We start from the raw sequence: 15168 nt of genomic DNA, 5'->3' as shown, positions 1-15168 counted from the left end.
GAACACACTAATCATCAATAAAATCTTTATACGATGTACACGTATATCCTATTTAAAACTTTAAGACTTACATAATTGTTTGAACCCCAAATGGAAATCAGCAATTAAATTCTTCACAGTTAATAGACTCTAAAATCAACTAATTAATAAATTAGCAGAGTATCTCAGATTTTCTAAAAATAAAAAATGTCAATCTTAATGGTCATATTTAATGTTTATAGCCTTATAGGTACCAAGTACCTGTATAAAAACACTTTTAACAGTAATAATTTTGACTTTCTTTTCAACTCTCATTTTCCAAAATCACGTTTGAGTAACTTTACAGAAACATTGTGTATTGCGGACAAAGCAAGCCCAGATTGAACCGGATAGCTACCGAGAAAATCTATGTGGGTCGCTCAAAATATATGGACCGGTTGTGAGTGTTTGATCGCAATTTCATTTTTTTATTGTAATGATAAATTATTAAAAATATAAACATTAACAAAGAATATCAATTAATCGAATTATTAAGCCGTACAATAGCTGTAGCTGTCGCAATCAAACGTTAGAAATCCTAAAACTCGGCAGGTCGATAACTTGTTCATCCGGCACGGGCACACAACAATAAAACATATGATCAGGACGCTGTGTATATTTTGACCTTTTTTTTTTTTAAACGATATACAGTCTTTTCTCTGAAAACGTATGTATTTTTTAAATGTCTGCTCGTCTGAAATGTAAATGCTTATAATCATAGATAACTACTGGCAGATGATTTGATGTTTATGCTTTGGAATAAAAATTACGACTGAATGTCGTTTGAAAAAAGTTAAAGAAACTTTAACAATAATAGGTAATGGAAAAAATATTATTTCGTAATAAATTAAAATGATGTAAAAAATATATTTTCAAAACCATATAAACTTAACGAGAAATGACTACAGTTTTAGAGATAAAAAAAAATAATCCTTTATACATTAAATAAAGTTAAATTTTACTGTAAAACGGAAAAGCCGTTCATCGTCAAAGAGCTTATACTGGTGTACACCTACATTCACGTATAATAGAAAAATACCATTGAGCACACCATTATTATTATTATTATCATTATTATTTTTATTTTTTTTATTTTCGAGTGTGTGTGATCAAACTAAAAGGATGTAGTTGTTCATTTTTTTTTTTTTTTTTTTTTTATCATTATTACAACTCGCTTTTATAGTACAAATATACATATGAACATAATATATAATATCATATGAGCGCGCGTTGTTCTGTATTAGGTATACTACATAATAATATTCACATTATATAGGCACCTACATTGTTCGATTTCATACCATTCGCTGATTCGACGGGTGCAATCGTCGTTTTCGAAAGTTCGACATAACAGCGAACTCTATATATTATGCTGGTGATGATAATAATATTATATAGACACCTATAAAAATAATACATAATAACACAATATATTATACCGTTTACGTATGAAACACAAACGCACACCAAACGGCAAACAGTCGTTACAATATTTCCGTGCAATATAAATCAGAATTATTATTGTTATTATTATTATCACTGCACGGTCTTTATATGCGCGCGCGCGTGTACTTACACTGCGGCCAATAAAATATAATTCGAAAACCAACTCGTTTTATATAATTTTTTATTTATTTGTTTTTATGAATACTTACTACCTTCGGTCTCGGGTTATACATACAAGTACTGCAACTGCCTACTGTGAAAGTGAGTGAGAGCACATTTATCTTTGTACTCGAGTAAAATATGTATAATGTATAATATTATTTATTATAATCTTCAAACATATAAAAATCTTTGATCGTCGCGTACTTAGCAATAATATGCTCATTACGAGAATGTTAATAATATATTTTACGATTTATTGCGCAATTCAATATTTACATACTATTTATCGTGGAAATCGTAAGCTCATAATCCGAGCACGATATATTAGCAAAATTCATGTAAATCGTTGTTAAGAAAACCATGACATTTTCTGAGTTAAACATAATTATTGATATTTTTCTGATTTTATTATTATAATTTAATATTTAAATATCTAAATATCTAAATTATTCTAATCACTATTTTCGGTTGACGCAACCACGCAACAATCTGCAAAAACATATAAGATTGTTACACATTTTATTTTATTTATCATTACGAGATATTATTATAATATTACATTAATGTAAGTTATATTTATATCTGTGTTTTGTGGCAGTTTTCAATTGAAATTCTTGATTTCAAAAAATGATTTTATATAATTGATTATATGTTTTTATTTTATTTTTTAATTAAATCGCAATATTAATCCGATCGAACAGAATGCAAAAACATCTCGGAGAATGCGGACAAGGCGATTTATAAAATGTTCACATAATTATTTCATAATAATACGCCTAAATACCTTATGTATTTAATTGATAATCATTATTCGTATTGTCTATTAAAACCGTTATCATTACTAAGTGCAATTTGATTTATTACAATAATGTCATAAGTGTTCCAAATAATCTTCAATAATAATGGTCCATTATTATTAATGGACTATATCTGTACAGCCATTCCTAATTACTATAATAATTGGTCATCTGTGTCAAACGTCGATGGTGTCCAAAGCATACGAGGTAAATCACAATCAGATTTGTCTACCCAACAACGGCCATGTTTAAAGTCCAGTCCGTATATTATATATATGACTTAATCCTCAGATGTCGCCTATGAATCTCCGCCTGATCGTTGTTATGAGTAGAAACTGTTAATGCTTCCGATAAAATAAACAATTTATCCAAATGTGACATTATAATAAATTATATTATATTATGCAGGTCTGCAGGTAATTATTATTAGTTGAATATAATTAATCAGATTATTAAAATATAAAACTTATTATGTAATAGAATTGCGGTATCATATTATATGCACAACAATCAACATGTATAATATAGTATATATTGAGTAAAAATAACGATGTTATGTTATTAAAAAATATTTATTAATAGGTGCCTATAATTATACGCGTGTATCAAACTACTTTTTAAACACGACTTAGCCCCGAGGTCGGTTCTCTAATTTTCTTCGCGAATTACAGTAAAAAAAAAAATAACGAATTCAATTACTAATAATATTATTGTTGATGGCTTCAAAAATATATATTATTACTCTAAGTACATATATTTATTTTGAATTCCATAATAACAGTTATTATAGCTTCGTCCGTTACTATTTAGTGCTAACATAATCTAAAAAAAATATTATATTCATCATATTTCTTGTTTATCGACTGCATCTGAATACACAGCCACGCGGGTAGCTTTCATACACGATTGGATCGTTTAAATAAATAATTCAAAAATATGCATTTAAAATATATCAAATAACAGTGTGTGGAAGATCCGTTTTATGACCCCAGTCAGCAGATATTTTTTCATTCAAATTTTGAAATACTGACAACTTATATTAGATTTTATTTTTATTAAAACAAAGCTTAGATAAATGGTCGATTTACATCTACGAAATACACATAAGTACATAATATTATTTGTTTTGTATTTTTATTTTAAACTTAAAATTAAAATATTTTCAATTTTGTTAAAAACATAATTTCTTGAGTTTTGAAAAAAAGAATTAATTCAGCGTTATACTATGCCACGTGAATGAATTTATCAAATCATTAACGATCAAGTGACATATTCTCTGACCAGTATAATATGATAAAAAAATAAAAAAATGTTAAAATCTATTCGAAATAAAATCACAGGCATCGCATGTTAGTTATACGTTACTGTTGTTAATGCATATCTTGTATTCAATATAATACTATCCCAATGGTCGTTGACTAATATAATAAACGAGTAAATTATAACTTATGACATATTATAATATAATTTATACGCATTTAAGGCGCCACTACTTTCTTATAAAACGAATAACACAACTGCTAATGGTGATGTCATGTCCGACATCAAATGCTTATAATAGGTACATTAATTGATGCCGTTTAGAAAGCCATCCTATTTTTGAATGTATCTAATCAAACGTCAAGACGTGACGTTTAATAAGATATATTTATTTATGTGTTCATAACGTATGACGCGTATTATTAAAAACGGCCATGTTCTACACAATGATTATTTTATATATTGCTTGTAAATAAAAAATCTATTCGTTCTCTAAAATAGATTCGGTATTTGTACACAGACTTATGTTTAAAAAATTATTGTGCTATAGTTTATAAAATCAAAAATATTATTTTATTAGTTATTATTTAAATAACTAATAGTTGATGGTCTAGCATAAATTAAATTTAATCATTTTAGTGTGAAATATGTACCAAAACATACAAGTGTGCCTATTATAAATTGTTGGAATTAAAAATATTTAACTAGTATTACAAAAAACTGGTTGTGATTGATTAGTTAATTATTTTTTACTTCTAAACGTATAGTTTGGAGAAAACTGCATGACGTATATTGGTAACGTAACCAATCACAAACTTTCTAGAAAATATTAATATTATTGAACTTAAACTTAAATATTTATATTATTTTTTATATGTACCTATTAATTTCTGAAGATGTAGATTGTAGGGACTTATACAATAAATGTATTTGATTTTATCATAGAACGTTGGAAGTAACGTATTTATTCAGTATTTAATATCATAATATAGGTAATCTAATATTGTCAGTAAAATTTTTATAAAATTTTTGTAAAATGTAACCGGAGAAAGAGAAAACGTAATGCATTGAAACTAAAAATAAGTTATATGAATCGATAAAAACTTTTACATCAACACAACGGTTTTGTTAAGGTTTTGTTTCCATGATGATATAAAAATTCCCAGTTGTGTAATACCTGTAATCGGAATTGGAGATGCGAGAAATAGAGTGAGGAAAAAAAATACGAAAAACTGGAATACGAGTACCTATAAAGTATAAACGCGATACCAGTTTTAAACAAAATCTATTTTGTTTACATTTTTGCTTTTGTTTTTTTTTTTTACATTCTTTTAACTCAAAAATGTTAGACACTATGTATTTATATTTGTTTATTTTTTAGCAAATGTTTGTGATATAATTGCATAGTACGTGTTATAATTCTAAAAATATTTTTGTGTTTTTTAGCCATTCATGGACATTTGAAATGTTTGATTTAATTAATTTTTTGATTTATACTGAATCTAATATTTCTTTTCTTATTCAATAATTTTAATAATTAAGTGAAATCGTCTCCAAAAGGAGCTTACAGGAACTAAAAAATATTAATAATACATAGTCACAATTTTGTTTATAAAGTTGGAAGTTTAAAGTTTATACGAAGTTCATCAAAACTGCGTAATAATTAAAAATGCATGTAATTTTCAATGTTAATGGCATAAGATTGAAAATGTAAATACGAGGTTCCTCATTGATATTATACAGTATTTTGCAAATATTAAAAAATAAATGGGCTCGTTATTTTTATAGACAAGTTTAAATTTTTACGACATTAGATATTCAAACGAATAATAACGTTTTTAGTTATGAAATTTTAATTAAAAACATATTTAAATAATGTTAAGTTATTTATAGGTACCGTGATAATTCACGATACTCTACCTAATATGATATCATTGGTATATTGAATAAAATATTAATAACAATATCTATAAAATATTACATAATGATAGTTTGTTTACACTAAAAAATCGATCACATCGACCTACCATAAATTACTAATGACATTTTAAACAATTTATAAAATATTGAATATTCTTAAACGTAGAGGCTAATATATACCGTCTGTACTAGGAATCCTTTTTTTTTTTGTATATATATATTTACCATTGAGATCAAACTCGACACATCTCCATAATGGGTGTGCTAAATTATGTGTTACAATAATAGGCCACTCAAATATGACGAGATATACATTCCCGGCTCTTTTTCATTGTTCAGACGAACAGAGTGATATAACTCAATGTCTACAAATATTCGATGTATCGTTTCGTCTAAATGCCGTTAATAAAATAACCGTTCGTTAAATAGTCGATATTTTTTATATAAAAAAATTGTGTTTCTACTTCTATAGCCAACAAATGTTGTAGACATTTCAAGACCTTGAATCTAAAACAATCACTATAATAAAATCATATTCGGGTCGAAAAAAATAATGAAATTAACATTAATTTACACGGCAAAGCGCTTTGTATTCTCGTAGGTAAACTTATTGTAAAGTACATAGTACATACATATATATATGTGTGTGTGTGTGTGTGTGTGTATAAAATACTTCAAGATCTAATAAGCGCCGTGCTCATACGAGTGTATAATATTAGTAATAAACTAATAATACAAACGATCGGCTTGGCGAGTGAACACGGCTGAATCGTCTAATTTTTGTACTCCGCTTTTACATAATGCTAACTTTATGACAGCATATAATATGCGTACAGGATAATAATATCATTATATTATGTATAATATGACTGTGACCGGCAATGATGTGGGCGTGATGCACGTGCGTCCCGGACCGATTACCGGGTATAGCAGTGTGAACTTTTTGATCCATCAAATTGAATAAGTATACGCTATGCGTAAATCGAATTCAAAATGATTAGGTACAATATGCCACGCGCGCAATTGAAAAAAAATCATATAGATATCGGTTATAAATTAAGCTTTAATATAGAATTGGTGATTTTTCATACCAATTTAAAAGGGAAAAAAATAGTGAAAACGCTCTGCTGTATAGCCAATACCTATGCGTACAACAGACGGTGTGAATGATTTCGTGGGTAGTCCGATAAATAATATATTAAAATCAATTTAAATATTTTTTTTTTAAATTCGTTGTGTTTAATAAATAATAATACCTATTATGTACACGTGTATTTTTGATATGTTTTTTTAACGATGATGGATATTAATTATTATAACTTAGGACGACTTGTAACACAATTTCAAACCTTTTGACCCGTGCGTCAATGTTATAAACATTTATAATAATATATTTAAAAACTTCGAAAATTTTAAATGATTATAAAATATAGCTTAAATTTAGTCACGGTATTCAAAAATGTCATTGTATATAATATATATATATATAACAAATGATGAATTTTATAAACATGGAATTTTTTATGTTTCTACTTTAGCAAAATAACAAAAACTGATTTGAAAAGAACATTATTTTCACGTGAACATCCAATTTTTCATATTTTGATCATTATAAACGCTCATAATATATATTAATATTGCTATAGGATTAACTTGTTTTTTTTGTTATCCCAGTAAAAACATTTCCTGAGGAACCTTGTATTAAATTTACAAGCTTTTTTTATCGAGCATAAACAATGTTATCGATATTTATGAAAATACAATTTGTAAGTAATAAAATACCAATAAATAGCTAAAAACGAGTCAAAATATTTTAAAAATCATAGAATACCTGGAAATGCTAATATTAAAACAAGTACTTATCATTACGTGAATATCTACGTTATTTGGTTTTGAATTATGACAAAATGACAAACGGGCGTTGCATGAAATATATTACTGTTTATTCGTATTTTTTTTTTTAGTTTTGTCCGATTGATTTTTTTTTTTTTTTTTTGACAAGTAGTTATCAGAAATTACTAATCTATTGATCTGAAGTTCCGACTATATCCAATTTGCAACCAAAAAGTTCGAAGTCGAAGACCTATACATTTTTTCTATACCATAAAAATTGTCTTCAGACACAATACAAATCATGCACATCATTTCGTAGCCAATGCATTAATCGTCATAGGATCAGTATCTAAAAATAATTTAATGATACGTTACATACTCACTTCGATGACATTTATTTTTGTACTAAATGATTAATGACCACTGTACCATATTAATAATATTATGTAATACGTTATTCTGTTATATGTAACCTACCTGCGGTGTATTGCTTGTAGGTACTGTGTATTACCACTCGTCGGTCAACAATGAATTCTATATATTTTATTCTCTGCCGGAAACAACACTGATTGTATGCTATTTTTTAGCAATTACTTTTGATCGCAAATAGAATTCCGTACAAGATGCAACCGGTCTTTTTGGCGAAAGGCATTTCGGTGAAAGGACACATTTCGGCGAATGAATTTTATTTTTAGCGCGAAAACAGTTTTGTGTATTGGTATGCGTTTAAATTATGACCTGTCCAACAGTCCAACATATTGTAATTATTTATTATTGTCATTATTAATCAAAGCGCACAATACCAACATTATACTTCCTATACACCTATATACGGACAAACTTGTGTGTTTAAAAACCACTACGAATATATAATATTATTACGGTGTTCGAGGAATTCGCCATACGCATACGATTTGAAGTATATGGCGGCTTAAATCGTCAACTGTTCAGAATTTTTATGTAGGTATGACAAAAGTTTAACAATAATATTATATTAAATTTACAAATGGTCCCATGTGGTCTCGTGTTTTACTACCACCATAATACGAATTAAATAGTGTTACTGTATCTACGGTACGATTATGTTTGTGTGTGGTGCTATATATTCGTGATTAACAATATCAATGACAATGATGATTAAAACAAACCCGTTAACCCACGACCATAATTTGTATTTATATTTTAAATATGTAGAAAAAGCTTAATTTTATCCGTTGACTATACAGAGTGGTTCTTTCAATCATTATACACTCATTATTTCATCGATTAGTGAATTTTTTTTATTTAATAGTGAAACTGTGGAACCACTATCAACTTTTGATTTTCAAATGGTAACCTACGTTTAAAATTTACTAAATTAATAGGGCTGGTTTTTTTTATGAATCTTATCATTCAAATTATTATTTTTCGTTAGTTTTTAAGCGAAATAAAGCTTTTCAAAGTTGGGTGGTTTTCGGTTTTTATAATACTTCTTGTTTCTGAAAACCACTAGTCACATAGGTAATAGATAATAAATATATAGATAATATTTTCATACATAATAATCTCGTTATCGACAATCGACGCAACAATTAATTTTGTACCTGTATAGTTATACCAAACGCCTCACGTCCGTAATAGAAACCTGTAGGATGAACACCTAAAAACCTCAAACCGCCCAACATTAAGCAGCTATAACTCACTAATAGTTAAATGAAAAATAATGATTTAAACTTTGAAATTCATTAAAAAAAATAGCCCTACTATTTTACGATATTTTAAGTAATGGTTACTATTAAATAAAAGGGTGAAAAAAAATAAAAAATTTCATACTGTTTGAGAAAAGCGTAATATAAAATATTTTGGAAAAAAAAATGAAAAAAAGTTACTTGACGAAATAATGATCGTACTATAATGATAAAAGAATCACCCAGTATAGCTTTAGTTATAACATTAATAACATTTTAATATTCACATGTTTTTTTTAGAATTAAACTACAATTAGGTAATATACAAATCATTCTAATTTACCGTTTTATAAAATCTGTTCGTACCGTCGAAAAGTTGAATGTAATATGTAGTATATAGCGTGTGAATGACTGTACATTCATCGTCGGGTGGCGTTACAGGTTATCGCGCATAATGAGTTTGTACACTAGAACTACGCTCACACGACTCTTTCAATTAAAACTTGTGTGCATTACATAAAAAATTAGTCATCGTTACAAACAGATTGTTTTCAATCTTAATGCTGTCATCGAATCCCCATTGACCGAATCACCGTTAGCTCAAAATGTAATTTAGTCGAAAAATATCCATCGAACGTAAAAATGTTTAGGACTCGGGGGACTATACAACCTTAAAATAATTGCAATATAATATATAGGTACGCTAAAAATGGCAGCAAAAAATAGGAAAAATATTTTATTCAAATATTTATTTACAAAAAAATGTTTATTTTTATTAAAATCAATGTAAATACTTTATATTATGTAAGACATGGCTAATAAAAAGTAAAAAATTAAATTAAAAAAAACTTGAAGTAACAGCTTTTTTTAAATATCAATGAGTAACAATGGAGTTATTATATTTTTGTTCAGTTTCGTTTCATTTGTTTAACACCTAAGAAAGATACCAGAAGATTAGAAATACAATAAGAAAAATAAATAATTACAAATAAATTATTCGAATAATAGATTATTTTTAACGAATGATATATAATCGGTTAATTGATTGAAAAAATGTAATTCTAGACGGGACAGTTATGTAAAATTGATATGTCAGAGATATCATTTATACACCAAATCGGAAAACTAAAAATAGTTTTTATCCTTACGCTTAATGTAAGTATTGTTAGCATTATAGTCAATCAAACTTAACACGAGTGCATTTTGTACGAATGTAGACTCGCTTGGGCGAATCGACTCAAAATATGGTCTGTTTGGGTGAATAAAATATATATACCGTTTAGGCGAAGGTTTATTATTCAACTAAAAATACCGTTTGGGTGGTATGAAAATGCTTATATATTATAATAATATACACTCAAAAATTAATTAAACAAAATCATACAAAATATAAATAGGTAATTAATAATAAGTCATATTAAAAAAAAAGAAATATTGGTATATATATTAATAATATTATTATGTATAGGTAGATAGTAATCTACAGTCAAAAAGTTACAAATAGAATTACATATAATATAATTAGTACATTTTAAAGTAATCTATTGGCTTTGTATGAAAATGCTCATAATATACATTCAACAATTACCTAATTATTTAAATTTTCGATAAAAGTGATCAATAATGATTAGCAATAATACCAACTGTATCTGTCACCAGGTTTTTACCTCGATTATAGGTAAAAATAATTTCACTCGCCTAAACGGTACAAATGATAGTCGCCCAAACGGACTATTATTTTTTTTTGGTCAAAATTATTACCTTCGGCCAAACGACCACCGCCCTTTTGTACGGGCGACGAAGCGCACGTGGACAGCTAGAGGTAATTTATATAAATAAATAAAATGTATTTATTATTTAATAATAATAATAATAATAGTGTTTGGAAAAATAAACAGGCCCGCGAAATCCTAGAATGTCGGCCGATTAGAATTGACGAACGTGAGGGGACTGGCTGGCTCGTAATAAACGACGCGTACTCGTCGTCCGGGTGATCAGTCACGATGTACGACAAAAATAAAATCAAGCTTATTTCCTTACCAGACGCCGGACATACCAGACTACACGTTCACAATTGAAAAAAATATGTCCTCAACGAATAGCAACATGACATTCGATTGGTCAGACGATAACTCCCCTCGCTACTTCTATCGTTTTTGGGAGAATTGGTTGAAGATATAATAGACTTTAAATCGTAATTGAAGCATTGAAACAGGAAACAGATATGGCGGCAGTCGATGAATTGGAAGATCTTGTATAGAGGCCGTATGCACTTCGGGCGACACCATCGAGGGTGCAGACGGTGACAAGTGCCCAGATAAGCCGGACGGGTCAATAAAAAAAGAAAAGACGCGTTTCTCGCTGCCGGCGGCGTTTGGCCGCGGTGCGGAAGCGTTGCGCGCTTGTTGTGTCCGTCCGGCGTGGCGTCGGTGGATGAGCTCGGCCCCCTAGGCCGGTACTACATCTGACAAGACGACAGCAACAAAGGACGAGAAAGCGCACGAAGGTGTTGGATGGTAAGTCACCTGCGCATATTTCCCCCGATCACTTGCGGCGCAAACACCATATTTACAACTTTTTTTAAGCATCATCTGTAAGTTCTTTATTTCTTCGGAGCTTTGAAATTTCTGAGTGTACTTGCGATATCAAGTGTCCAAGCCAAGCTGTCTGACCTTACCAAAGTCTAAAAACTCTAATCGAGGAATATTCTCAACTGTCTTCATTAGGATCCTGATACGTCTTCAAATTTTTTTCAATCTTGGCTTGAATAAGTTAAACTCCTGGTTTGTATTATTATACTAGCAGGGGTTACCCGGGCTAGATATTTTATAGTAATATTTATTGACCGTCAGGTGTTAATTATAATAATATATTATAATGTTAGCCCGGGTCGTGACTACAAAATTATTTAAAGTAGAAAAAGAATTTTTTTTTAAATATACTTGATTTTAAATATAATGATTTTCCATACTAAATACTCGTAACAAAAATTAAAGTAGGTAGTAAAAGAAGTTGTAAATTACGTAGACTTTAATTAATATAATAAATTTAATATCATAATAAATACAATCTACAAATCTTTAATTTATATTTTTAGAAATAGATTGTTTTGGTTTTTCTATTTTTTCCGTCGTACCATATTTCAACGAGTACCATTCATAGAAACTGAAATTTTTAGTAATAATAATTAATAAATTTGCCGAATATCATGAATTAATATTATACGAATAATTACCCTTTTTTTCAGAGGGTATTGCAATATTATGCTTACATTTAGCGCGAGGATAAAAGCTATTTTTTGTTTTCTGAATCGGTATATAGATGATATCTCTGACATGTCAACTTTACATAACTGTTTCGCCCGGCGTTGTCTGTGCCAGTAGGTAAATACTTAGTTAAAATGGTTACTAAGTAACAGTAATGTGATATATATGTTCAACACGAAAACACTATGCATGCTCAGAGGAAGTCTCTCCTAATCGGCATAATTTAGCCGATCTTGTGTAGGATGTATGTCTAGATAGTTGTGTTTTTCTTTTAGGCATACTGACGTTATTTATTTATTCATAACAATCAGGTTGCCACGGAAACTCGCCATGCCGTATACATATATACGATTTACACGTTTATTTTAATTATTAATTAACTTTATCGGACTAAATTTATGCCTATGACACTCACAAAGAATGTGACTTTCTATTGGTAAAAGAATTTTCAAAATCGGTTAAGTAGATCCAGAGATTACCCCTAACAACGTCAAAAAACGACTTCTCTTTATAAAATAGTATATATACTATATAGAGTATAGATTATTAACAATTTATGTTTTAATTATTAAATATGTATATATTAGCATTGCAGCTACATAAGCGCAAAATAAAAATATATTTCATTATTTTAAATTTCTCAAATAAATCCTGTTCTGATTGTGAGTTGCTTAGATTAAATTAATGTGAATTTTCTTTCAATACGTCATCGACTGCAGCCATATCTGGTTGCTCTTTCAATACGTATAGCGGGAAACGCGTCGTTTTTCTTTTATTGATCAGTCCGGCTTATCTCGGCATTTGTCACCGTCTGCGCCCTCGATGGTGCCTCCCGAAGTGCATGCGGCCTCTAAAAGATCTTCCAATTTATCGGCTACCGCCGTATCTGGTTGCTCTTTCAATACGTTATCGACTTCCGCCATATCTGGTTGCTCCAAATTTTGAAAATATTATTTTTAATGCATGGTGAAATTATAATATTGATTTATCCTCAAAATTTCAATTCGATAACTTAAATAGGTTCGGCTCTGCGTTGATTATTATAAAGTATATTTTCCTTTATATATAGAGAATATTATATATTTAAACTTAAATGTAATTGTATAATTATTATTACAGCCTATAGGTGGTCGAAGACGTACCATTTTCATTGTTTACATGTATCTATTGACCCATTCATCAATACTATACCGAGATATATCAAAGTTCATAGTAGTAATAATAATAATAATAATAATAATAATATGTATCTCATCCAATTGTTTACACGTCGTCTGTCACTAATATATTGCCGATAGCGGCAAGTGACGAATATAGATCGTGTTGAACTCGTTCATTATTTTCCAGTAAAATATAAAAAGTTCAAATATGCAAAATATGCAACACTAAATTTTAAATATATAAGCATACAGTATATTTTGTATATTAGTAAGCTATATTCACGATAATTATTTAAAGATATACAAACTCCTAGAAATTCTTTCTTTAGCCCTAATCATTATAATAATTAATATAGATAAATTTATTATAAAATTAATTTTAAGGATTTACGATATAAAATAATATAAAAAATACAAAATTATCCAAAATATTTTGTTGTTAAAATAACAATAAAATGTATCATATATTAAATAATAAATAATATATTATATTACCTATTATAATATAGTATTTTAGTATGTACTATGAAATGATAACCTTATTATATAACTATGTTATATTTATTTACTAAACGGTTAAGTCTCATCAAAACTAAATATAGAAGCACAAAAAAACAAAAACACTTCGACGTTCAGATTTCATTTAAGTGCAAGGCAAATTTTTTTTTACATTTAGAACTTAAAATTGTTTTGAGGAAAAAGTTTTTGTGTTATGTTAAGTTATGTCTTTGGAGCATAAAAAATACCTATATGCGATTATTGCATGAAACTTAGCTATTCTTATTTGATTTTTAAAAGTTTATCCTTCAAACTACTATTAAAAATAAGTGAAAAAAACTGACCTGTTTTGAAATTATTAATTTTTTTAACGTTATAATATTCCATAAATTTGTCTTCATACTAATGCTTGAATGTTTATAATTAGACAATATTACTGTAACATGAAATCTGTATCATAATCCTGTATATAGAATGTATCTCAATGTACAGATCTTAAGAAATATTTTTGAAATGTTCAATACACAACGTATTCATTATTGAATAGTATAATTGAAAAATAAAAACTAACATCAAGTTGTTCACGTTATGTATAAATAAAAAAATATTATAATTTAGTATTATAATGATAAACTAGCCACCTACACCGAAATATGAATACACGAATAGAAATATCATACCATTGTGACGATTGCCGTCTATCGGCATCGTACATTATTCCTTAAGTAGAGCACACGCTGCCTAATATACTAAGTGTGAAGAATGACGAGCGGAGCTGGCTGCTGGGTTTTGAGGCACACGGCGGCGTATATAATTAGGACCAATGCGTTTTTGACGGGAGTGTGCGACACGGAGAAGAAAACAACAGTAAAGACGACTCCGCAACGATCCGTACGGCCACCATCAACTATCCAGTCACGGCACGTCAACATCTACCCGGATCGATAAACCAATTAACATATTTATATATATATATATACGTGTAGTAATACCTATTATACTTTTACATAATCCAACATAATAATAATATAGGTATTTTGTTAAGAAAAATAAATAATGTAATAGTAATCATTGTTAAAATTAGCATTTAAGGATTAATAATTGTATGCTATTGTTTAAATTGAAAAAAAAATACTGACAT

At 28.5% G+C, this 15168-nt stretch overlaps 1 protein-coding gene across 1 annotated transcript in view; it reads right to left on the bottom strand.

Annotated features, from left to right (window-relative positions):
- Window positions 1-7984: 7984 nt before the first annotated feature.
- Window positions 7985-15168, bottom strand: part of LOC113559455 (piwi-like protein Ago3) — a 43540-nt gene continuing 36356 nt past the window's right edge. The window contains exon 19 of the transcript XR_003405976.1: window positions 7985-8174. The gene's annotated coding sequence lies outside the window, so the exon portion shown is untranslated. The remainder of the gene's footprint in view (window positions 8175-15168) is intronic.

Source organism: Rhopalosiphum maidis, chromosome 3 (assembly GCF_003676215.2).
Source record: "Rhopalosiphum maidis isolate BTI-1 chromosome 3, ASM367621v3, whole genome shotgun sequence".
NCBI lineage: Eukaryota > Metazoa > Arthropoda > Insecta > Hemiptera > Aphididae > Rhopalosiphum > Rhopalosiphum maidis.
The sequence above is the reverse complement of the archived record's forward strand: the minus strand, read 5'-3'. Positions and strand labels throughout refer to the sequence as shown.